Source organism: Ornithorhynchus anatinus, chromosome 7 (assembly GCF_004115215.2).
Source record: "Ornithorhynchus anatinus isolate Pmale09 chromosome 7, mOrnAna1.pri.v4, whole genome shotgun sequence".
Lineage (NCBI taxonomy): Eukaryota > Metazoa > Chordata > Mammalia > Monotremata > Ornithorhynchidae > Ornithorhynchus > Ornithorhynchus anatinus.
In genome coordinates, this window is record NC_041734.1 from 73,395,792 (window position 1) to 73,422,458 (window position 26,667).

The following is a 26,667-nucleotide window of genomic DNA, read 5'->3' on the forward strand; positions in this document are numbered from 1 at the left end:
CTCCTCCTCTCCAGATTCTCCAAATCCATCTCAAGCGGCAGTGCCCAGCTCTGGCCAGAATAGCCTAAAAGGAGTCTGATAGCTGAATATAGAGGGAGGATGGATGACTTTGATAGGTTCTTATCTTATGCCGGCGAGTCGTTTCCGACCCATAGCGACACCAAGGACACATCTCTCCCAGAACGCCCCGCTCTCCATCTGCAATCGTTCTGGTAGTGGATCCATACAGTTTTCCTGGTAAAAATCCAGTAGTGCTTGACCATCGCCTCCTTCCACGCAGTAAACTAAAGTCTCTGCCCTCGATTCTCTCCCATGCCGCTGCTGCCCAGCACAGGGGAGTTTTGACTTGTAGCAGATTGTCTGCCACTCGCCAGCCACTGCCCAAGCTAGGAATGGAATGGGTAGGCCTCTGCTTGACTCTCCCTCCCGTAACCATGACTGGTAGAGGACTGGAAACTCTCCAGGTGCAAGCCTGAGAGAGGAGATACGTTTCTACACAAGCATTATAGATTCCTATTTGTTTTTCACCTCACTCCCCCCTCAGAGGATCTCTAGCACCAGTCATAGCTGACTAACACTGTCTTAACCAAGGACTCTGAAACATTCCACCGCTTGGTTATCTCATCTTTAGCTGAGCTATGTTTTCAGCTGCAGTCAGCCAGTCAGTCATATTTACTGAGACTTACTGTGTGCAGAGAACTGTACTAAGCGCTGGGGAGAATACAATATAACAATATAACAGACACCCTCCTGCTCTCATTCATTCATCCATTCACTTGTGTTTAACAAGCGCTTTCTGTGTGCAGACCACTGTTTTAAGTGCTTGGGAAAGTACAACAACAAACAGACACATTCCCTGCCCATAATGAACTTAGTCTAAAGGAGGGGTCACATTGTTTACCCCAGTTGTTCTCTGGTCAGTATAGTCAATTACCCAGTTTTAAACTGGACTGTTCCCTGTCTGTAGTGATATCAGGTACCTTTCTGCCCACTGTTTTTTACTTTAAACCTCCAGCTTCCCTCCACCTGGGCTCCTGTTGCTCCGCATCGAGGGGCTTAGGAGTTGAGACCAGCTTGCCGGGGACCAGGAGTGTCAACTTCGAGGGGATGGTTACTGCCCCAAGATTGGCTCTGTGGGAATGCCCATCTTCTCTGCTTCCACAGCTTTCTGTGTCCCGAGGGCAGCCGGCACCAACTCCCCTCCGGCCCAGCTGCTGGCTGAGCAGTGAGGTGGAAGCAGAAGAGTGCCAAACTGGAGAAGCAGCGTGCCTCATGGAAAGAGCAAAGGCTTAGGAGTCAGAGATCATAGGTTCTAATCCCGGCTCCACCACCTGTCAGCTGTGTGACTGTGGGCAAGTCACTTAACTTCTCAGTGCTTCAGTTACCTCATCTGTAAAATGGGGATTAAGACTGTGAGCCTCACATGGGACAACCTGATGACCCTGTATCTACCCCAGCACTTAGAACATTGCTCAGCACATAGTAAGCGCTTAATAAATACCAACGTTATTATTATTAGACTCACCTCACCCCTACTAGAGCCACAGATAGCTCAATTCTGCCCCTCCCCGGGACCATAAATGGCATGATCCGTACCTCTGGCTCCCAGGCTGCCTCAGCGTGAGTAACAGATGGGCCTAAGAGAGTCACACTCCAAGAGGAAGAGGAGATGGGTTTGTGTTTTTCTCTCTGTGCTTGTCTCCATATCTCCCTCGACCTGGCTAGATCACTTACCCCTCTGTGTCTCTGCCTTCGATTTAATTATGGTATTTGTTAAGCGCTTACTATGTCCCAGCCACTTTAAGCAGCATGGCTTAGTGGTTAGAGCACGGGCCTGGAAGTCAGAAGGTCAAGGGTTCTAATCCTGACTCTGCCACTTGTCTGTGTGACCTTGGGCAAATCATTTCACTTCTCGGTGCCTCAGTTCCCTCATCTAAAAAATGGAGATTGAGACCATGAGCCCCACATGGGACAGGGGACTTTGTCCAACTCAATTTGCTTGTATCTATCCCAGCACTTAGTAGAGTGCCTGGCACATAGCATTTAACAAATACTATTATTATTATTATTATTATCATTACTAGTAAATCATGTTGGACACGAGTCCCTGTCCCACATGGGGCTCACAGTCTCGATCCCCATTTTACAGATGAGGTAACTGAGGGACAGAGAAGTGAAATGATTTGCTCAAGGTCACACAGCAGACAAGTGGCAGAGCCGGGATCTTCGGGATCACTGGATGGAATCTCTTGTTCTGGATGCAGTTGGAGTGTGTCCCTAACTAGGCTTCTGGCATTCTCAGGCTGTGTCTCTGGCTGCATTTCTGGGAGTTTGTTTGGACCTCCTTCTCCTGTCCATTTAACCCCCAGAAACCTTTTCCCCAGTCTCACCCAACCCTTCACCTCCATCCCCCAGCCTCGACCAATTCAAACACCCCAACTCTGAGAATAAAACACTCTCCCATTGGAAGCAGTGACCCTCTTCAGGAGCTGGACTCTGGGCATGAGTGACCAGGAATATCTAACAACCCCCAAAACCAGCACGCTAACTAATTGACCCTGTGCCAGAGCAGCATTTTGTTTCCACGATTCTCTCCAACTTCCTTAAGGACTCTTCTCATCACCCCACCCTGCTGATATACTGAGCATCAGCGCAGACTTTGGAAAACATTTGATCTCTGGCAGGAGAATGGAACAAAAGACCTTTGCAGGAAGTGGGCCCCATCTGTAATAAATCACAAACTTTATCCCAGACTTATTTTTTCTGGGAAGGAAAACTGAATAGGACCTAGAAGTATTTGAAAAAGCATTTCTTAAAGGAGACTTGAAAGCAGTAGAAAACCGCAGTTAATCAGTGATATTTATTGAGTACATATTTATTGAGTGTATGCTGAGTGTAAAGCATTGTACTTAGCTTTGCTGGGAGTATCAGTGAATGGTATTTATTAAGAGCTTATTGTGTGCAAAGCACTGTTCTAGGCATGTGGGAAAGTACAATACAACAGAGTTAGCAGACACATTTCCTGGACACAATTAGCTTACATTCTATGGGGGGAGACAGACATTAATATGAATAAATAGATTATGAATACATACTTAACCACTGTGGGATTGAGAATGGGGTGAATATTAACTGCTAAAAGAGTATGGCTCCAACACAATGGAGTTGGCAGGCATGATCCCTGTCCTCAAGGAGGTTGCAACCTAGAAGAGGGAGGCAGACATTAAAAATGAATTACAGTCAAGGGAAGGAATGGAGTCTAAGAATATGTACCCAAAAGCTGTGAGGTGAGAATCAGAGGGTACAGAACCATGTGCATAGACTATGCAGAAGGAAGGGAGTACAGGGTGGGAAGTTGAGGTTAGTTGGGGAAGGCTTCTAGCAGAGTTAGGATTTTAGTACGTCTTAGAAGATGGGAAGAGTGGCAGCGGGTTGGAGGTAAAGTTATGTGATTCATAAGCCTTTGGCTTTAAAGCACTCAATCTCCTTGCCCTCTCCTATCTTACCTCCCTGGTTTTCTCCTACAACCCAGCATGTTCACTTTGCTCCTGTAACACCAATGTACTCACTGTACTTAGGTATCAACTATCCCACTGCCAACCTCTTGTCCATGTCCTGCCACTGGCCTGGAACTCCCTCTCCCTTCTTATCTGACAGGTGATCACTTTCCCAACCTTCAGAGCCTTATTAAAATCACATCTTCTCCAAGAGACCTTCCTTGACTAAGCCCTCATTTCCCCTACTTCCTCTTCCTTCTGTCACTATCTCTCTTTATTTCCTGTATTGTACTTTCCAAGAGCTTGGTACAGTGCTTTGCACACAGTAAGTGCTCAACAAATACGTTTGAATGAATGAACCTGGATATGTATCCTTCATTCACCCCACCCTCAACCCCTCACAGCACTTTTGTACATATCTGCAATCTATTTTAATGTCTGTCTCTCCCTCTAGAATGTAATCTCCTTCTGGGCAAGGCATGTGTCTACTACCTCTGTTGCGTTGTACTCTCCCAAGTGTTTAATAATTGTAATAATTATGGCATTTGTTAAGCACTTACTATGTGCCAAGCACTGTTCTAAGCCCTGGGGTAGAGATGAGGAAATCAGGTTGTCCCACGTGGGGCTCATAGTCTTAATCCCCATTTTACAGATAAGGTAACTGAGGCACAGAGAATTGAAATGACTTGCTCAAGGTCACACAGCAAATGACGGAGCTGGGATTAGAACACATGACCTTCTGACTCCCAGGCCTGTTCTCGTCCACTGCACCATGCTGCTTCTCAAGCTCTGCACACAATAAGTGCTCAATAAATACCACTGATTGATTTATCAAGGGTTTGGCAGTTGAAGGCGAGAGGGAAGACATGAGCCATGGATAGAGAGAAAGAAAGGTGAGATTGAGGCACAGTAAGTAGGCTGGGGTTTGAGGAGCAAGTATATGAGCTGAAAGTAGGAGAAAGGTGAGGGTAGATAGGAGGGAGCGAGCTGTTTCAATTCTTTTAAGCCAATAGGCAGGAGTTTCTGTTTGACGTGGAGATGGATGTGCAACTTTGAGAGGTTTTTGAGACGTGGGAGATATGAACAGAATGTTTTTTAGAACAATGAGCCGGGCAGGAGGGTGAGGGACTGGAGAGGGGAGAGACAAGCGTCAGGGAGGTCAGCAAGGAGACTGGTGCAGTCATCCAGATGGGATCGATCAGTCGGTGGTATTGACTGAGCACCTACTGTATGCAGATAACTGTACTAAGCATTCAGGAGAGAACAACATAACAGAGTTAGTAGATTTGACAAGGATTTGGACCAAGGGGTAGCAATTTGGTTGGAGAGGATTTCAGAGGTGTGTTGTGAAGGTAGAACTGACAAGATTTGGGGACTGATTGAATATGCAGGTTGAAGAAGAGAGATGAGTTTGTTCATTCATTCACTGAATCGTATTTATTGAGTGCTTATTGTGTGCAGAGCACTGTACTAAGCGCTTGGAAAGTACAATTCTGCAATAAAGAGTGGCAATCCCTGCCCACATCAGGCTCACAGACTAGAAGGGGGGAGACAGACATCAAAACAAGTAAACAGGCATCGGTATAAATAGAATTATAGATATCTACATATATACACAAGTGCTATGGGGTAGTGCAAAGGGAATGAGTCGGGGTGACGCGGAGGGAAGGGGGAGCTGAGGAAAAGGATAATGCCACGAATGTGGGTCTTGATAACAACAGGTATGTTTTAAACATTTACTGTGTGACAAGCACCGAACTGAGCACTGGTAGATACTAGATATTCATATTAGACACAATCCCTGTCCCACATAGGGTTCATATCTAAGTAGGAGGGAGAATATGCAATGAATTCCCATTTTACAGATAAGGAAACTGAGGCACAAAGAAGTTGAGAGACTTGCCTAAGGTCATATAGCAGTCAGGTGGCAAAGCCAAAGTTAGAACCCAAGTTCTCAGACTCCCAGGCTTGTATACTAGGCCACCCTGCTTCTCTTGTGAGACAGGGAGAATGGCAGTCTTGTCTACAGTGATGGGTCCGGGCTCTTTCCACTAGGCCATACTACACCGCCTGATGGGGGAGCCATCCATAAGCATATCATTCCTCGATACTGCTCTATACGAGACACAAACCGAAACTTCATTCATTCAATCATATTTCTTGAGTGCTACTGTGTGCAGAGCACTGTACTAAGCACATGGGAGAGTACCATACAACAACAGACACATTCCGTTCCCAAACTAGCTCACAGTCTAGAGGAAAAATGCACTAAAGGCAGAACTTAAATGGGAATCATTAATGTGGAAAATCCTGATTCCACCTTGCTTAACGATTTTTACAATGTGAAAGAATGTGCATATAGGTGAATTTACTATGATTTCATTCATTCAGTAGTATTTATTGAGCGCTTACTATGTGCAGAGCACTGTACTAAGCACTTGGAATGTACAAATCGGTAACAGATAGAGACAGTCCCTGACCTTTGCCGGGCTTACAGTCTAATCGAGGGAGACGGACAGACAAAAACAATAGCAATAAATAGAATTAAGAGGATGAACATCTCATTAAAACAGTAGCAAATAAATAGAATCAAGGTGATGTACATCTCATTATCAAAATAAATAGGGTAATGAAAATATATACAGTTGAGCGGAGGAGTACAGTGCTAGGGAAGGGGAAGGAAGAGGGGGAGGAGCAGAAAGGGGGGAAAAGAGGGCTTAGATGAGGAGAGGTGAAGGTGGGGTAGAAGGGGAGCAGAGGGAGTAGAGGGAAAAGGGGGAGCTCAGTCTGGGAAGGCCTCTTGGAGGAGGTGAACTCTCAGTAGGGCTTTGAAGAGGGGAAGAGAATTAGTTTGGCAGAGGTGAGGAGGGAGGGCATTCCAGGACAGCGGGAGGACGTGGCCCAGGGGTCGACGGCAGGACAGGCGAGAATGGGGGACGGTGAGGAGGTGGGCGGCAGAGGAGCGGAGCGTGCAGGGTGGGCAGTGGAAAGAGAGAAGGGAGGAGAGGTAGGAGGGGACAAGGTGATGGAGAGTCTCAGAGCCTAGAGTGAGAAGTTTTTGTTTCGTGCGGAGGTTGATAGGCAACCACTGGAGGTTTTTAAGGAGGGGAATGACATGCCCAGAGCGTTTCTGCAGGAAGATGAGCCAGGCAGCGGAGTGAAGAATAGACTGAAGCGGGGAGAGACAGGAGGAAGGGAGATCAGAGAGAAGACTGACACAGTAATCCAGCCAGGATATTATGAGAGCCCGAAACAGTAAGATAGCCATTTGGGTGGAGAGGAAAGGGTGGATCTTGGCGATATTATAAAGGTGAGACCGGCAGGTCTTGGTGACGGATCAGATGTGTGGGGTGAACGAGAGAGCCGAGTCAAGGATGACACCGAGGTTGCGGGCCTGAGAGAGGGGAAGGGTGGTCGTACCATCCACACTGATAGGGAAGTCAGGAAGAGGACAGGGCTTGGGAGGGAAGATGAGGAGCTCAGTTTTGGACATGTTGAGTTTTAGGTAGAGTTTAGACATCCAGGTAGAGACGTCTTGGAGGCAGGAGGAGATACGAGCCTGAAGGGAGGGGGAGAGGACGGGGCAGAGATGTAGATCTGTGTGTCATCTTCATAGAGATGATAGTTGAAGCCGTGACAGCGGATGAGTTCACCGAGGGAGTGAGTGTATATGGAGAAGAGAAGAGGGCCAAGAACTGACCCTTGAGGAACCCCAACAGTTAGAGGATGGGAGGGGGAGGAGGAGCCCGTGAAGGAGACCGAGAATGAACGGCCAGAGAGATAAGAGGAGAACCGGGAGAGGATGGAGTTCGTGAAGCCAAGATGAGATAAGGTGTGGAGGAGAAGGGGATGGTCGACAGTGTCAAAGGCAGCTGAGAGGTCAAGGAGGATTAGGATAGAGTAGGAGCCATTGGATTTGGCAAGAATGAGGTCGTGGGTGACCTTAGAGAGAGCAGTCTCGGTACAGTGGAGGGGACGGAAGCCAGAATGGAGGGGGTCCAGGAGAGAATGGGAGTTAAGGAATTCTAGGCAGCGAGTGTAGATGACTCATTCTAGGAGTTTGGAGAGGAAGGGTAGTAGGGAGATAGGGCGATTTAATAATAGTAATAATAACAGTGGTATTTGTTAATCACTCACTAAGTGCCAAGCACTGTTTAGGCTCTAAGGTAGGTATAAGATTATCAGGGAAGACACAGTGCAAAATGGTAGAGTGGATAGAGTACTGGCTTGGGATTCAAAGGTCATGGGTTCTAATACCTTTCTTCCACTTGTCTGTTGTGTGAAATTGGGCAAGTCACTTCACTTCTCTATCCCTCAGTTACCTCATCTGTAAAATGGGGATTGAGACTGTGAGCCCTAGCTGGGGCAAGGGACTGCGTCCAACCCAATTATCTTGTATCCATCCCAGCTCTTAGTACAGTGCCTGGCACATAGTACGCGCTTAACAATACCATCATCGTTATTATTATTATTCCTGTCCCTCAGAGGACTCACAATCTATATAAGAGGGAGAATAGGCAATGAATTCCTATTTTACAAATGAGGAAACTAAAGCACTGAGAAGTTGTTAAATTGCCCAGGTTCACAAAGCAGACAAGTGATGGAGCAGGCTTAGAACCCAGGTCTTCTGCCTGCCAGGCTCATGCTTTGCCCCCCAAGCTACGCTGTTTCCCTTCCATTTCTATCAAGGACTTGAGCTTATCTCCTCTGTTTTTGTTTGTGCTGTTTGAAGTGGTGCAGATTAAAGTTACTTCTTTTTAAGAGGGCCCTCTTGAATCTGTCTGAAACACCCTGCTTCCTTGGAGGTGTTGAGATGGGGCAGTCAGATAAAAAAAATTCCATTTCCTATTTCCCCTGCTGGAACAAGCCTCAACCACCATCCCACCTTCTTTTGTTCTCATCTTGGAAGCCCTTGTGTTTGAAGATCTGTGCTAATGAAGATTGATACTTTTCTCCAACCTATGACTAGCTCATTCATTGTCAAGGCTCATTGTCAAGGCTCACTGATAGGAACCAGAATATTTGTCAAAGGGGTTTAGCTTTTTGAGAAAAAAAAGTACTGGGGATAGAAAGGGCACTTCCTATCATTTCAATATTAAATGCCCATAACCACAGTCAAAGATTTAGTCATTTCCTATTAAACCACAGAGACCTGTGAAACAATAGCTTTTCCAAACAACAGAAGATTGGAAGGATAAGTGATGGAGAAGTGAAAATGCCCAAATTCTTCAGCAAGTGAGCAACGTGGCCTAGTGGATAGAACACGGGCCTGGGAGTCAGAAGGATCTGGGTTCTAATCCTGACTCCACCCCTTCTCTGCTCTGTGACCTTGGGCAAGTCACTTTGCTTCTCTGTGCCTCAGTTACCTTATCTGTAAAATGGGGATTAAGATTGTGGGACAGGAACAGGAACTGTGTCCAGCCTGATTAGCTCGTATCTACCCCACTGCTTAATATAGTACCTGGCTCATAGTAAATGCTCAACAAATCCCACAGTTATTATTATTTAGTGGAGGATATCAATCAAAATACAGTTTATTTCCTAAATGACAGAAAGTACAGTTTTTCGCTCTTTTTTTCCTGCATTATTCATGTCCCAATTCATTGCCATTTTTATGCAGGCTAGTTCCTTCAAAGCAAATTTCTGGAATATTTTTTATTTATTTTTTTGGTCAGGCCCCACCATCGGCGGGCTGGTGGATATGGCAGGGAGTCAGCAAGGGTGTTGGGTCAGTGGTTGACATTTTAAAAGTACCAATTCATCAGAAGCAGCATCTGTGGGAACAGGGACAAGGGACGAGGGGGCAGCTCAAGCGATTGACACTGTGCCAGGGGAAGGCAAGAAGAGCAGGTTGAGGGAGCACTGAAGGGACATGGAGGTCAGGTCAAGAATGAAAAAAAGGAAATTCTAGGGACCTTGGCCAAATTTTATAAGTCTCCGGTCAGGAAGGAAGAGGGAGATAAGCTGAAGATGAATATCGAAAGACTCTTTAGACAGCTCCTCCTCTGCCTCCCACCCCTTTCTGCACGTGCCTCAAGGCTCTGTTCAGGGTCTCTTTCTATTCTCATTCATTATTATGGTATTTGTTACATGCTTACTATGTGACAGGAACTGTTCTAAGCACTGGGGTAGATGTGAGGTACTCGGGTTGAACGCAGTCCCTGTATCACATAGGGCTCACAGTCTTAATCCCCATGTTATAGATGAGTGAACTGGGGCATAGAGAAGTGAAGTGACTTGCCTAAGGTTACACAGCAGACAAGTGGCAAAGCTGGGATTAAAATCCATGATTTACTGACTCTCAGGCCTGTGCTCTATCCACTAGGCCATGCTGCTATTCTCCATCTACACCCACTCCCTTGGAGAACTCGTTTACTCCCACGGCTTCAACTACCATCTCTCTGATGATGATGCCCAATTCTACCTCTCCAGCTCTAACCTCTCTACTTCTTTGCAGTCTCACATTTCCTCCTGTCTTTAAGGCATCTCTAGCTGGATTTCCTGCTGATCCCTGAAATTTAACACAAATCCTCATCTTTCCGCCCAAATCCTCAACTCTCCCATTACTGTAGACAACCCCATCCTTTCTGTCTCACAGTCCCATAATTTCAGCATTATCCTTGATTTGTCTCTCTCATTTTATCCACATATCCAGTCTGTCACCAAATCCTGTTGGTTCTATCTTCTCTACATCTCTGGAATTCACCCCTTCCTCTCTCTCTCAACTGTTACCACAAGGATCCAAAAACTTGTTATAAGCTGCCTCAACTACTACATCAGCCTGTGTGCAGAGCACTGTACTAAGCATTCAGGAGAATACAATACAACAGAGTTAGTAGCTATGACAAGGACTTGGATCGAGCTGGCCAAGTGACCTCCCTGTCTCCGATCTCTCTCCCTTCCAGGCACATCTTCACTCTTCCGCCTGGTTCTTCCTTTTTTGTGGCATTTGTTAAGCCCCTTCTATGTGTCAGGCACTGTACTAAGCACTGGAGTAGATACGAGCTAGTTGGGTTGGACACAGTCCATTTCCCACATGGGGCTCACAGTCTTCATCCCCATTTTAAAGATGAGGTGCAGAGAAGTTGACTTGCCCAAGGTCACATGGCAGACATGTTTATTTTAAACCAACATTCTGTTTACATCTTGCCACTCCTAAAAGTCCTCCAGTGGTTACCGATCCATAGCCATGTCAAACAGAAACTCCGTACCATTGGCTTTAAGATGATAAATCAGCTCTCCCCCACCTACCTCACCTCATTCATTCATTCATTCAATAGTATTTATAGAGCACTTACTATGTGCAGAGCACTGTACTAAGAGTGTACAGTTCGGCAACAGATAGAGACAATCCCTGCCCAATAACGGGCTCACAGTCTAAACAGGGGAGACAGACAGCAAAGCAAAACAGAACAAAACAAAACAAACAGTCTAGCATAGACATCATCAAGATAAATAGAATCATAGAGATACACACAGAATCATAGAGATATCTTCCACTACAACCCAATACACACACTTCGCTCCTCTAATGCCAACCTACTCTTTGTGCTTCAATCTTATTTTTCTCTCCGTCAAATCCTTGCTCACATCCTCTCTTCTGCTTGGAACTCTCTCCCTCGGTCAGTCAATCATATTTACTGAGCCCTTACTGTTTGCAGAGCACTGTACTAAGAGCTTGGGAGAGTACAATATAACAATGAACATTCCTTGCCCACAGTGAGCTTACAGCCAAAGAAAAAATCAGAGATACACAGGTCGCAGCGACATTTGAACTCACAAACCCGGCTTACAAGGTCAGTGTTTGCCTCTTCATATCCAACAGACTACCACGCTGCCTGTCTTCAAAGCCCCACTAAAATCTCTTCCCTGACTAACCTCTCATTTCCCCACCCTATTTTCTTTCTCTTCTGCATTGCCTATGCACTTTGGTCTAAATCACTCATGCACTTCAATACTCACTCCCCCCAAACCCCACAGTACTTATGCTCTGGATATATACATAAATGTTGTAGGATTGAGGATGGGGTTAACATCAGATTTATAAAGAATAAAGATCCAAGTGCATGCTGCTTACCCTATCTGTAATTCAATCGCATTTATTAAGCACTTACTGTGTGCAGAGCACTGTACTGAGCACTTGGAGAGTACAATGCACCAATAATGAGACACAATCCCTGCCCACAGTGGGCTTGCAGTCTAGAAGGGAGGAGACAGACGTCAATACAAGTAAACAGGCATCAATATAAATAAATAGAATTATATATATATATATATGTGCTATGGGGTGGGAAGAGGGGGAAGAGCAAAGGGAGCAAGTTGTGGTGATGCGGAAGGGAATGGGAGCTGAGAAAAAGTGAGGCTTAGTTGGGGATATTTATTTTAATAGGACACTTTATTTTAATTTATTTAAATTTTAAACTGATATTTATTTTAATGTCTGTCTCCCCACTAGATAGTAAGTATCCTGAGGGCAGGAGATGTGTCTATCAACTCTATTGTTTTGTAATCTCCCAAGTGCTTAATACAGTTCTCTGCATACCCTTAAAAGCTCAACAAATACCAATCAATCAGTGACATTTATTGAGTGCTCACTATGTACAGAGCATAATACCATGGATTGTTGACTAATCAATTGATTTGAGTTATATACCAAAGATAAGACTGAGAGACAAATAGGTACCAATTCAGAGGGTTTTGGTTGTTAGTCAGAAAATTACTAAAAAAAGGAAACGCTCGACACACACATAGTCGGACTGAGCAGTTTTATAAGGATTCACTAGAATTGCTCCTTAGAGCCTCAGCTAAACTTTTTAATAAAATCTATGTCTTGTCTTATGCCGTCAAGTCATTTATGACCCTCAGCGACATCCTGGACACGTCTCTCCCAGAATGTCCTGCTCTCCATCTGCAATCGTTCTGGTACTGTAGCCATAGAGTTTGGGTAGAGGAAAATGGTTAAGTGACCTAATTTGTTCTTACTCCAGTGCTTTGCCCAGTGTTTAGCACACAGTTGGTGCTTAATAAATAGCATAATCAATCAATTAATCACTTCAACTTTATGTGTTTTGAACAGTCTAGCAACTCTTTCCAGGGACAGGAAGGGAAGCTTTTATTTTAAAAATGCAATCTGTTCATAATTCGACACAAATTTCTCAGCATTCTGCTTGATGGATCTGGCCAAAATTCTGCTTTTAAAAGGAAAATATGAGACACCCTAATAGCAGAGCAACAGAAAATAGTCCTTCTTGGCCTGACTTTTAAATTTTGAATGCTGCTCCTCATTATTTTTAATAAGTCTCATTATTGTAATTATAGTCCATCAAATGGAGTTTTATATTCACCTCACACATCATTATCTGATTTTATGGAAAAAGCTTTCTGAAATGATTTCCATGCTGACAGATGACATCAGAGTCTATTTCGATGTCCCTAACTCTATATATTATGTGGCAATAGTTAATGAATCCTAAATGGTTCTGCTTCAATCTTAAATTTAATTTTGAGATGCCTCATCGTGTACTTGTCTCATCTGATTATTTGAAATCCGATGAATTCCATAATAGCCGTTCCCATTTCAGCACCTATTTCAGATTTTGTACCTTTTTGCGGCAAATATGTTTTATCCTGGTGGTTTATAGCCATAGAGTTAGAACCCATGTCCTCTGACTTCCAGGCTTGTGCTCTTTACACTAGGCCATGCTTCTTGGTTCCAAGGTCCCAGTACCTCTAAGCATATGCAGAGTGAGAATCTGGTGGAGAATCTAGGGGAAGAGGCATAGAGTAGTGAATAGAGCACGGGCCTGGGAGTCAGAAGATCATGCATTCTAATCCCGACTCCATCACTTGTCTGCTATGTGGCCTTGGGCAAGTCACTTTACTTCTCTGGGCCTCAGTTGCCCCATCTGTAAAATGGGATTTAAGACCGTGAGCCTCAAGAGGGACAGGGATTGTGTCCAACCTGATTTGCTTGTAATACTAATAATAATAATGTTGGCATTTGTTAAGCGCTTACTATGTGCAGAGCACTGTTCTAAGCGCTGGGGTAGATACAGAGTAATCAGGGTGTCCCACGTGAGGTTCACAGTCTTAATCCCCATTTTACAGATGAGGGAACTGAGGCACAGAGAAGTTAAGTGACTTGCCCAGAGTCACACAGCTGACAAGTGGCAGAGCCAGGATTAGAACCCAAGCCCAGGCTCTTTCCACTGAACCACGCTGCTTCTCCTTGTATCCACCCCAGTGCTTAATACACTGCTTGGTACATAGTAAACACTTAACAAATACCACAGTTATTATTATCAGTATTATCATTATTATTATAAACAAAATCAAATTCCTGACTTTTTAATGGTATTTGTTTCACGCTTAGTATGTTCCAGCAACTGTTCGAAGCGCTGGAGTAGATACAAAGTAATCAGGTTGGACACAGTCCATGTCCCACGTGGAACTCACAGTTTTCATCCCCATTTTACAGATGAAATAACTGAGGCCCAGAGAAGTGAAGTGACTTGCCCAAGGTAACACAGCAGATACGTGGTGGAGTCAGGATCAGAACCCAGGTTTTTCTGATTTCCAGGCCCATGCCATGCCACCCATTAGGCCACGCTACTTCTTTCCTTCTGTTCTTCTCTTTCCTTTTCTCACCCTTTCCTGCGATTCCCTCTTTTTGGCCATGACTCCTTTCTCAAACCCACCCTATCCCACCTCAAGTCCCTCCCCAAACTGATCGCCTTAGAGCAGGTGCTTCCTTTGATTCATTTCGACTCCCTTGGCAGAGCTGGGATTGGACCCAAGGATGAGACAGAAGAGTTCCTCTTTCTCTCTCCTTCTCCTGGGAATTACACATCTGTCATTATGGCCTGGTTCCAACCGAATCCAGGTTGAGCTAAGGAATGGGGAGTCTCCAACTTCTTCCACTGCCTGGCCCCCCAGATATTCCCTCATTCGGCCCCTCCTAAGTTTTCCCGTGATCCTCAGAAGCGTTTCCTGCATTGATCCCAGGTTGGCCTTGGTAGCAAGGATAGAGGCTTGGCATAAATGCCTTTCCTCTCCTCCCTTCTCTCAGGAATATCCACCCTAGTTCGATTAATCCCTTCGACGGGACCCTAATGGTAAATTCAGGGGTAAGACCGGGGATTATCTTCTCCCCAGACGTTTGGGGTACATGTAGGTGTCGGAAGGAATGTTCTCAAGCCAATCTACTCAATGGGCCTCATTTTCATCTGTCTCACCATTTATTCATTCAATCAATCAATCGTATTTATTGAGTGCTTACTGTGTGCAAAACACTGTACTAAGCACATGGGTGAATACAATATAGCAACAGACACATTCCTCCCCACTCCCATACTCCCTACTGTATGGAACTCCCTCTCCCTTCACATCTGGAAAACCACTTCTCTCCTGATCTTCAAGACCCTTTTGAAATCACATCTCCTACAGGAAGCATCCCGGAGAATAATCTCTCATTTTTCCTCCCTCTTTCACTTTCTAGTGCCACGGCAATCAATCAAGTCAATCAATCAATCAATCAATGATATTTACTGAGTGCTTACTGCATGTAGAGCACTGTACTAAGCACTTGAAGGAGTAGATCGATAAGATGATAGACTTGATCCAGAGCCTCGGGGAGTTTACAATCTCTTGGGGGAAAGAGATATCAAAATAAATTACAGAAGCAACCGAGTATTAGGATATAAGCATTTGTGCTATGGGTGTGGGGAGCGTATGAAAGTGCTTAGAGGATATGGACTCACATATCTGGGTGATGCAGAAGGAGGGATCAATCAACAATGGTATTTATTGAGCATTTACTGTGTGCAGAGCACTGTATTAAATGCTTGGAAGCATACAATATAACTGAGTTAGTAGACACGTTCCCTGCCCACAACAAGCTTTGCAGTCTAGAGGGAAAATAGGATGGGGGAGATGAGGAGCAGCATGGCCTAGGGAAAAGAACACGGGCCTGGGAGTCAGAGGTCTTGGGTTCTAATCCTGCCTCTGCCACATGTCTCCTGTGTGACCTTTGACAAGTCACTTCACTCCTCTGGGCCTCGGTTACCTCATCTGTAAAAGGGGGATTACGACTGTGAGTCCCGTGTAGGACAGGAACTGTGTCCAACCCGATTATCTTGAATCTACCCCAATGCCTAGAACAGTACTCAGCACATAACAAATACCACAGTCATTATCGTTCTAAGAGATTAGTCAGGGAAGGGTTTCCTGGAGGAGATATGATTTTAGTAGGGCTATGAATATGGACTTCCATCGGTTGGATATGAAGGAGGAAGGAGTTCTAGGCAGGAGGGAGAAAGAGATCAAAGGGCCAGTGGCAAGAGAAATGAGGTCGAGACACGGGGAGCAAGTTGGTGTTAGAGAAGAAAAGTTGGTAGACTTAAAGCTGATGCTGAAGAGTTTCAGCTTCATCCAGAGATGGATTGATAGCCACTGGAGATTTTTGAGCAGTGGGGAGATGTGCAATCTCTTTGGAAAGGTATATATTGATGCCTGTTTACTTGTTTTGATGTCTGTCTCTCCCCTACTATTCTGTAAGCCCGGTGTGGGCAGGGATTGTCTCTCTTTATTGCTGAATTGTACTGTCCATGCGCTTAGTACAGTGTTCTGCACACAATAAGCGCTCAATAAATATGATCGAATGATCTGGGCAGCAGAATGGACTGGAAAGGGGAGAGACGGGGGGCAAGGAGGTCAGAGGGAAGGCTGATGCAGCAGTCAAGCATCAGCAGTCAAGACAGGTTTTGACAAGTGCTTGGATCAGCTTGGTGGCAGTGTAGATGGATCAGATGTGGCAGATACTAGGTACATTGTGAAGGTAGAACCCACTGGATTTTTTTTTTGATGAATGGCTGAATACGTGTTCAGAATGAGGAAAACGAATTGAGGAGACTTTACCAAAGTTACAGGCTGTGATACAGGGAGGGTGGTGGTGTGGTCAACAGTGGTAAGAGACTTAGGAGAAAATTAGGGTGCAAAGAGGAGAAGTTCAGTTTTGGACACTTCAGCACTTCCAAGTTACATAAACATTGTGTACTCCACCTCCAGCCCTCTGGTAGCTCTTACATTCATATCCTTAAACTCAATTGTTTCTCTTGCTTGTAATTCTTTTTAATTTCTGACTGCCCTGCTAGATTGAAATAATAATATTTATTAAGCACTTATTATGTTCCAGGCACCAAACTAAGCCCTGGGCTAAATATAAGAACATCAGATTGGACACGATCCCTGTCCTACATGGGATTCACAGTTCAAGTAGAAGGGAAAAGGATTTAATCCCAATCTTACAGGTGAGGAAACTAAGGCACAGAGAAGTTAAGTGGCTTGTAAATTTGTAAACACTTCGAGGAGTAGTTTCTACTAGGCCACGCTTCTACTCAAAACGGGCTGCCTTCCTTCCCTCGCTCGATTTATTTTCTTACCTTCTTCCTGTTTGAGTCAGCCAAGCACATAATCTGTATGTAACGTGGTGCATAAGAGATCACTCCCAGCAGAAACAGCGAGGCTTTGTAGATAGAGCACAGGCCTGGGATTCAGAAGGACCTGGGTTCTAATTTCAGCTCTGCCACATGTCTGCTCTATGACCCTGGGCAAGTCATTCAAGTTCTCTGTGCTCCAGTTACCTCATCTGTAAAATGGGGATTAAGACTGTGTCCAACCTGATTAGCTTGTATCCACCCCAGCGCTTAGTACAGTACCTGGAACCCAGTAAATGTTTAACAAATATTTTTTTAAAGGGTCTAATATGCCTGTAAACTGGAAGCTCCTTGTGCACAGGAATTATGCCTACCAACTCTGTTGCATTGTACTTTCCCAAGTGAAGCAGCGTGGCGCAGTGGAAAGAGCACGAGCTTTGGAGTCAGGGCTCATGAGTTCGAATCTCAGCTCTGCCACTTGTCAGCTGTGTGACTGTGGGCAAGTCACTTCACTTCTCTGTGCCTCAGTTCCCTCATCTGTAAAATGGGGATTAAAACTGTGAGCCCCACATGGGACAACCTGATTCCCCTGTGTCTACCCCAGAGCTTAGAACAGTGCTCTGCACATAGTAAGCGCTTAACAAATACCAACATTTATTCAGTTTAGTGCTCCACACACAGTAGGTGCTTGTTAATAATACCATTGATTGACGGTTGAATCAAATTGAATGATTGAATGCATATATGCTGGAGAGATATGGATGTATCCCTGGTGATTCATTTTATTCTTAAGGAAAAGATCTAAGCATATGGCTCTGCCACTCAGCCTTGACTGCCCAAACCACCTCTTCGGGCCCTAGTCTTCTCCATTGTAAAAGAGGGGTGGTAGTAATTCTCCATCATCTTGTTGAGCTGCTTGAAGATTCTGGTAATAATTATGGTTTCATTAAGCACCGATTATGTGCCGAGCTATAAGTGCTGGCACGGATGCAAGATCAACAGATCCTACCCAGTCCCTGCTTCCCATGGAGTTTACAGTTTAACAGGGAAGGAGAGTGGGGATCTTATTCCTAATTTACAGATGTGGAGTTTAATGACTTGCCCAAGATCACATAACAGACCAGCACCATAGCTGGGACCCAGGACTCCAGATTCTCTGCCTCACCCTCTCTGGACTAGGCCATGGATTTGAGAAGCCTCCAATTGAAAGCGCTGCTGTATTATTATGACGGTCTTTGTTAAGCGCTTACTGTGCATCAAGCACTATTCTAGGCAGTGGGGTAGATGCGAGTTAATTAGGTCAGACACAATCCCTGTTCCCCATGGGAGCTTGTGGTCTAAATAGGAGAGAGAACAGGCATTGAATCGCCATTTCACACAGATGAGGAAACTGTGGCACAGAGAGAAGCTGTGACTTGTCCAAAGTCACACAACAGGCACAGAGGCATGGCTGGGATTAGAACCAGTTTCTCCGACTGTCAGTCCCCTGTGCTTTCCACTGGGCCACACTGCTCCTCCTAGTAAACCACGTAGCAATGAGGAAACTTTGGGGAATCTTTGAATCTGCCTTGGATTTCTCTTTCTTTATGAAGATGGAGCACCTGGCGGGGCAACGTCAGAGGCAGTAACATCACAAACAGAATTATTTAAATCTTGCCCTGAACTAGGGATTTTTGAAATGTACTATTTTGAAATTTTGAGAGATGGATGGGAGTGGACATGTCTTAATATCCTACAACGCATCAGATGATTCCAATTAAATCTGCCATTACACGGTGCCTAGATGGTGTCACCCAAATGTCCTCTGAGTCAGAGGATGATATATAATAGACACACGTAACTGTCGGCATACAGTGCTTCTGTGTCCCATACGGTAAGTTGGAATAGGGAAATGTTATTAATTTGTGCTAGTAACTTAGAGGAAATGGTCTTTTTCCTGACATCAAGATAGCTGAAGCCCATTCTTCCATGGTAATTATTAAGCCACCAATATTAAGACTCTTTGACTGCAAAGTCCTGAAAAACTCCTCTCAAAATCACCTCAAGAGCTGGACCGCAGACAGAATTTTCAGAGGTAAGTGTTCGTTTTTCTTTCAGATATGGTCCCATTCTTACACAGATGAATCAAGCCAAAGAAAGACTTGAATCCTTGGCCTTTTTAGCCTAAAACTCTGGTGTGAGTTTTGCATACAGTATTTCCAAATGTGTATTCGTCAGCGGAAAGTATTCACTCAAATTAGGTTTGAACTGTTCCCTGGGAGATTAGAGGTTGTGCTACTCGGTCATTACAATTAGAAAGACGTCAAATGCTAAAACAGTTTGTTCATCTAGCTCATATTTTGAGGAACAGCATGGCCTAGTGGAAAGTTCAGAGCCCTGGGTGTCAGAAGAACCTAATTTTTAGTCTGGCTCTGCCATTTTTAAAAAAATGGTATTTGTTAAGTGCTTACTATGTGTCAGGCACTGTACTAAGCACTGGGGAAGATACAAGATAATCAGGTAGGATACAGTCCATGTTCCACATGGAGCTCATAGTCTTAATCCCCATTTTTCAGAAGAGGGAACTGAGGCACAGAGAAGTTAAGTGACTTGCCCAAAGTCACACAGCAGACAAATGATGGAGCTGGGATTAAAACCCAGATCCTTCTGACTACCAAGCCCATGCACTATCCACTTTGTCATGCTGCTTCTCTACTTGTGACTTCGGTTAAGTCACAGTAATAATAATAATTATGGTATTTGTTAAGCACTGATGTGCCAAGCGCTGTTCTAAGCACTGGGGTAGATACAAGGTAATCAGGTTGTCCCACGAGGGGCATACAGACTTAATCTTTATTTTACAGGTGAAGTAACTGAGAAGTGAAGTGACTTGCCCAAGGTCACACAGCACTGAAATAGGGGAGCCTGAATTAGAACCCATGGTGTCTGACTCCCAAGCCTGTGCTCTTTCCACTAAGCCATGCAACTTCTCTGTGCCTCAGTCTACTCATCTGTAAATGGGGATTCAAGCGCTTGGAATGTACTAAGCGCTTGGAATGTACAAATCAACACAACCACACGAACAGTAAAGCCCTTGAACTCAGCTTCCAGGGTGCTTTGCTTTCCTCAATATTGGATATCCTAGGAGGTTGGATCAATCAATGGTACTTATTGAACACTTCCCGTGTGCAGAGCACTGTACTGCACTTGGGAGAGTGCAATAAAACAGAGGTGGTAACCCCGTTCCCTGACCACAAGAGCTTAAAGTCCAGAGGAATAGCTTCAAGACCTCTTTTGGGGGATCAGACCCAACTATCCCCAAAGTACCCTCACATTAATTAGTTCATTTTAGCCCTCCTAATAACTCTGTGAGGTAGGTAGAGAAGGCAGGTATTATTATTTCCATTTTACAAATGAGGTAACTGAGGCACAGAGAAGTGAAGTGACTTGCCCAAGGTCACACAGCAGACAAGGGGTGGAGCTGGGATTAGTACCCACATCTTCTGATTCCCAAGCCCATGATCTTCCCACTAGGCCATGATGCTATTTCTTCTGTTCTGCTTTCTGAGCATCTGCTGAGTGCAATATGCAATGTGCTGAGTGCTTGGGAAAGTACAACAGAAGCATAAAACAAATTTTTGCCCATAATTTGCTCACAACCTAACAGGGAAGACAGGCAAAAGTATTTACTACAGCTTTATCCAAGAAGGGAATAGGTTGGATGGAACCTACATTTGGTTAAAATGAAGGTTTGGATGGTCTGAACTTTTCATTATTGATAATAATAATATTAATAATAGTAATATGTGCTTACTATTAGGAAGGGTTGGGGTAGATAGAGAGATATGAGATCAGACACAATCCCTGTCCTCAACAGGAGTCACAATCTACCTTCTCCCCATTTTACAGATGAGGAAACTGAGGGCCAGAGAGCCTAAGTGACTTCCTCAAGCCACCCAATAGGCCAGTGAAGTACTGGAACTTCAACCTGGGTCACTTAAGAAGCCGCATGGTGTAGAGGATAGAGCAGGGCCTGGGAGTCAGGTCATGGGTTCTAATTCTGGCTCTGCCACTTATCTGCTGTGTGACATTGGGCAAGCCACTTTACTTCTCTGTGCTTCAGTTACCTCATCCCGTAAAATGAGGATGGAGACTGTGAGTCCCACATGAGACCGGGACTGTGTCCAACCCGATTTGCTTGTATCCACCCCAGCTCTTAGTATAGTGCTCGGCGTGTACTAAGGGCTTAACAAATATCACAGTTCTTATTAATGACCCCTCAGTCCCATGATTTTCTAATATACCATGCTGCTTCCAATTTCATGTCATCTTCCTCATCATTTCTGTGGAAATGCAAGAATAAGTTCTCCTCTTAACTGCAGGACAGAGGAAGTGTAGGTCTTGTGGTGTTGGTGTCCCGCTTTTTTTTTTCCTGAGATTATAGGACATCTGAGAATAGTTTACTGTGACCTGCTCTGCTCATTCCACCCCTTGACAGAGTGATCCTCCCTATTGGTGAGCAAATGAATCATTTCTCCTAAGTTTCTTGAAGACTTTGAAAGGAAGATGATACAGAAAACAATGATCACAACAGCTTCTCCTGTGTTTCCCCAATCTCCTGCCCCCAGAATCATTTCTGAGAACAATTAAAGCTGGTGATATAGTTTAGCTGGGAAACCATTCATTCATTCATTCAATCATATTTATTGGGCGCTTACTGGGTGCAAACCAGAAGGCTCCCAAAACCAGCAGTCCTCAAGGGATCGGTTGGGAGAGCGGGTGTCTGGGTGCGGACTTAGGATGCCTGGGTCCAACAGGGGAGGTGAGCACCTCTGGTTAATGCAGGCGGAAAGGGACTGTGGTTTGGGATGGCCTGAGGGAAGAAAGGAAACTTCTGGCCCTTCAAAGAAGGATGTTTTTCTTTCTAAAACATCCCCCTGTGTAGCACTGTGTTTTTATATTTGGCTTGGGTTTGGGGTTTTTTTCAAAGTTTTTGTTTTTTGGTTTGACTTTTCATTACTGACTTCCCCTCAATTCGTGACTTCTTGTACTCTCTTGTACTCAGTAAATGCTGTTGATGATAATAGTTATCTCTCTACAGATGATTTGAACCTTCATGGATCTTAACTCTAACTAGAGTGCCATCGATAAATCCTCCATGTACAGTTTGTGGGCCTAGGACTATGGTCTCCAGGAAGGTCCTTGCTCCAAAGTCAGGGGGCTGGACCTACTGACATCTCCCAGCCCAAGAACTGCCAGAAGAATGATAGAGATTCTTTATCTATCAAATGGGGATTCAATGCTTGTTCTCATCCTCCCTTAGACTGTAAACTGCATGTGGGACAGGGATGGTGTCGGATCCGATTACTTTTTATCCACCCTAATGTTTAGTATGGTGTAGAGGCTAAAGCACAGGCCTAGGAGTCAGAAGGTCATGGGTTCTAATCCTGGCTTCACCACTTATCTGCTGTGTGACCTTGGGCAAATCACTTCACTTCTCTGGACCTCAGTTACCCCATCTGTAAAATGGGGATGGAGACTGTGAGCCCCAGGTGGAACAGGGACAGTGTCCAACTCTATTTGTTTGTATCCACCCCAGCGCTTTGTACAATGCATGGCACAGTTAGGACTTAGCAAATACCACAATTATTATTAGAATTTGCATGAACTAATTAGTTATTAAATAATAATAGCCCTGGAGTCTCCCATCATAAAATGAGATGTGTGTCTCAGCCCAGGCTCAGAGGACTGAGGTCCAGCCCAATGGAATCATATATGGAATAGTAAGAGGGTCTTACACAGTGCAACTCACACACTCCCATCAATCAATCAGTAATACTTTTTGAGCACTTACTGTATAATGAGCACTTTACTAAGTGCTTGGGAGAGAAGCAGCGTGGCTTTGTAGATAGAGAAGGGTCATGGAAGCAGACGGATTTGGGGTCTAATCCCAGTTCCGTCACATATCTGCTGTGTGACCTTGGACAATTCACTTAACTCCTCTGGGCTTCAGTTACCTCACCTGTAAAACAGGGATCGAGACTGTGAGCCCCATGTGGGACAGGAACTGTTGTGTCCTAATTATGTTGTATCAACACCAGGGCTTAGTACGGTTCTTGGTGCATAAAGAACCAAATACCATTCCTACATTATTATGATCATTCTGAAGCTCGTGCACAAAACCCATATATATACAAAACCCAAATGTGGCCAAAGTCACAGCAACATAATGCCAATGTTGCATTATTTACAACATTAAATTTACAACATTATCTGACACTTAAGGCGTATGCCACTTTCAGGGACTTTTGAGACTAAAGTCACGGAAGTTCCAGTCCCCATCTCTACCCAGAAGATCACCCGCTCTCCAATCTTTCCCTTCCCAGTTCCCCTCCCCTCCCCACTGAACCCCATATTTTCTAGACTCCCTGCCTTGTCTCAGGGAGACATATGGGCACGCCGGGATTCCAGCTGCAAACAAAATAAGTCAGGACAAAAATCAAAGCTTCAGGGTTTTTCTAGCCGCCCAGCTGCTCGTTGTTCATTCTGAAATATAGACTGAACGAGAGGCTGTCAGGCAGCACGACACTGAAATCCTGGACTTAGTTCAAAGAGTCTCTGCACTGGAAAAGTAAAATTAAAGTGTCTGTGGAGAGCTGAAGAGACTTGAAGAATTCTGAAACAGTACCCAAAGTAGGTCTGACAGCGAGCAGACTAATCCTGAGAAAAGTCCTCCTTTGGACATTTCTAAAACCCATTTCCACTCAGTTGCTTTTTGCTTTATCTTAACTTTGTTATGAACAAAAACACAATTCCAACAAAGAGAGACTGTTTAGCCCATTCCCCATTCTCCTACTCCTTCTCCACCCTCCCCTCCCACTGCACAGCTTCCAGCAGTGTTCCTTTAACAGATCTATTTCCATTCAACAGCGAACTTCTGTTACAGGCATTCGCTGACCAAAATGATTCATTCTTCCAGTATGTTTACCGCTTAGTTTACTTCAGGGAAAGCTCTGGATCTGCAAAGGGGGCAAAAATGCCCACGTGGTCAAAACAGGTTCCAGGATTTAAAAGGCCAAAATCAGGCATTTCCCCTTAGACAATGTCATTTCAAAAGCCAGATAAAAGAAGCCTAAGGCATCTGGGAAAACCTCATATACTGTACTTCTGAAATCCTAACTCCACTCCATTCCTGCATCCGGAGGTTACACCCGGAATAACAATAGCTTCTCGCTTGACAGAAAATTAACCGGTAAGTGGTTCGTTTGGGGATTTTTCCGTTTTTTGTTCTTCAACTAACCGATTTGTAGTAACGATTTTTGCGGGTGATTTATTCCCTCAACAGGTTTCCGAATGTTTAGCAGCTGGCTAAAAAAGATCGCTAATGGTAAAAATCTCTCTCTGTGCAGACTCACAGTTTTTACCCTAAATCAGAATGGTTTAGAACACATAGTGCATTTGTTCCAACTAGCCGTTAACTCTAAAATATCTGAAAGCAAGAGAAGCTGAGGTTTTCAAGGAGAAAAAGAGGAACAAAAATTTGAGAAACTCCTACTGCCTTTATCCAACTTGTAACAGTTTGTAAGTCCAAATGCGTGACTGTCAACCTAGAAGAGCAAAATGAGAATAAAGCCTTTATGGGGAGTCGCTGGATGAATGCGATCCATCGTCACTGAAATCATCATCCGAATTAGATCCCCAATCCACATGAGGGAGCAGTCCTGAATCCAATTCTGATCCTTTTAAAAGATATCAATCAATCGATTGAATTTACTGAGCACTCACTTTATGCAGAGCCCTGTGCTAAAAACTTGAGAAAGTACAGTACAGTTGGTAGCCACAATCCTTTCTCTAAATCAGTTTACGGTCTAGTGGGGGAGGCAGACCTTACAATAAATTCCAGGTAAAGACAGCAACCAAGTATATTGACGTGAACATCAGTGCTGTGGGGATGCTTTTATGATGATTACTTTTTTTAATTTTTTATTCTTTGCAGGGGGGAAGGAATCCTATAGTTGTTTGTAGGTTGAAGTGATCAGGGATGAAAATGATAAGTGACTCTCAGCCTGCCCACTTGGGCTCTTAGAATGAGGGGCAAGTGGTTAGATTTATGGGCAAATATAAGCTTATCCCTCTAGACTGTAAGCTTGTTGTGGACAGGGGAGGAGTCTGTTTGGTGTTGTACTATTCTCTCAAGCACTTAGGGCGGTAGTCTGCACACATTAAGCGCTCAATAAATATGACTGAATGAATGAAAGAATGGTCTTCTGAGAATTTACAGTCACAGTCAACTTGAGACCCCAGAAAGGAATCTTCTTGGGGTAGAGGAGTTGGAGAGGGTGTGAGAGTAACCTGTTCAACATCTAACCCTTCAAAGAGAGGGGTAGTAATATTAAAATAATGGCATTTGCTAAGTGCTTACTATGTGCAAAGCACTGTTCTAAGTGCTGGGGAGGATACGAGGTGATCAGGTTGTCCCATGTGGGGCTCAAGTCTTAATCCCCATTTTACAGATGAGGTAACTGAGGCACAGAGAAGTGAAGTGACTTGCCCAAAGTCACACAGCTGACAAGTGTCTGAGCTGAGATTTGAACCCATGACCTCTGATTCCCAAGCCCAGGCTCTTTAGTCATCATAGCTGTAGTGGCAGTAGTCACTGGAGTAATAGTAATAGCAGTAGTGGTATTCATTCATTCGCTCGTATTTACTGAGCGCTTACTGCGGTGCAGAGCACTGTACTAAGCGCTTGGAAAGTACAATTCAGCAGTAGAGACACTCCCTGCCCACAACGGGCTTAAAGTCTAGAAGCGGGGAGACAGACATCAAAACAAGTAAACGAGCATCGTTATAGATAGAATTATAGATACATACTCATCAAAACGAGTCAACAGGCATGAATCTAAATAAATAGAATTATAGATAGGTACATATATACACAAGTGCTGTGGGGAGGGGAGGGGGCATAGAGCAAAGGGAAAGAGTCAGGCTACACGGAGGGAAGGGGGAGCTGAGGAGAAGGGAGCCTCAGGCTGGGAGGTGGTCATAGTAAGTAGTATTGTGCTTGGGAGTCAGAGGTCATGGGTTCTAATCCCAGCTGCAGCTCCACCACTTGTCAGCTGTGTGACTTTGGGCAAGTCACTTCACTTCTCTGGGCCTAGGTTCCCTCATCTGTAAAATGGGGATGAAGACTGTGAGCCCCCCGTGGGACAACCTGATCAGCTTGTATCCCCCCCAGCGCTTAGAACAGTGCTTTGCCTATAGTAAGTGCTTAGCAAATGCCATCAATATTAATAGCAGCCGCAGAAGTATTCAGAGTCATAGTAGTGGTAGTATCCCCTCTCAGGGTCGCACCTGGAGAGTTTCCAGTCCTCTACCAGTCTCGACTACGGGAGGGAGAGTCCAGCAGAGGCCAACCCATTCCATTCCTAGCTTGCCCAGTGGTTAGCGAGTGGAAGGCAATCGGCGACAAGTCAAAACTCACCCGTGCTGGGCAGCGGCAGTACGGGAGAGAGTCAAGGGCGGAGACTCGAGTTGACTGCGCGGAAGAAGGCGATGGTACTTGCAGATTTTGACCAAGAAAACTCTATGGATACACCTCCAGAAATGATTTCATGTGAAGGTGGGGCGTTCTGGGAGAGATGTATCCACGGCTATGGGTCGGAGACGACTTGACAGCATAAGATGGTAATAGTAGCCATAATAGTAGTCAAAGTAGAAATAGTAATGCTAGTAGGAGCAGTAGTGATATTTTTGTGCCT

At 44.6% G+C, this 26,667-nt stretch overlaps 1 protein-coding gene and 2 non-coding genes across 4 annotated transcripts in view; 2 read left to right on the top strand and 1 right to left on the bottom strand.

Moving 5' to 3' along the window:
* Nucleotides 1-344: 344 nt before the first annotated feature.
* On the bottom strand, nucleotides 345-482 carry LOC114813466. Its single transcript, XR_003761184.1, has one exon. It is a non-coding gene; the product is annotated as a small nucleolar RNA SNORA7 (small nucleolar RNA).
* A 23,371-nt stretch (nucleotides 483-23,853) lies between these two features.
* GPR1 (G protein-coupled receptor 1) overlaps nucleotides 23,854-26,667 on the top strand; it is a 47,615-nt gene continuing 44,801 nt past the window's right edge. The window contains exon 1 of one of the 2 annotated variants that reach the window (XM_003431382.4): nucleotides 23,854-24,161. The gene's annotated coding sequence lies outside the window, so the exon portion shown is untranslated. The remainder of the gene's footprint in view (nucleotides 24,162-26,667) is intronic. The other variant, XM_007672662.3, reaches the window with a different exon arrangement.
* Nucleotides 26,243-26,380, top strand: LOC114813378. The gene has a single exon (XR_003761100.1). It is a non-coding gene; the product is annotated as a small nucleolar RNA SNORA7 (small nucleolar RNA).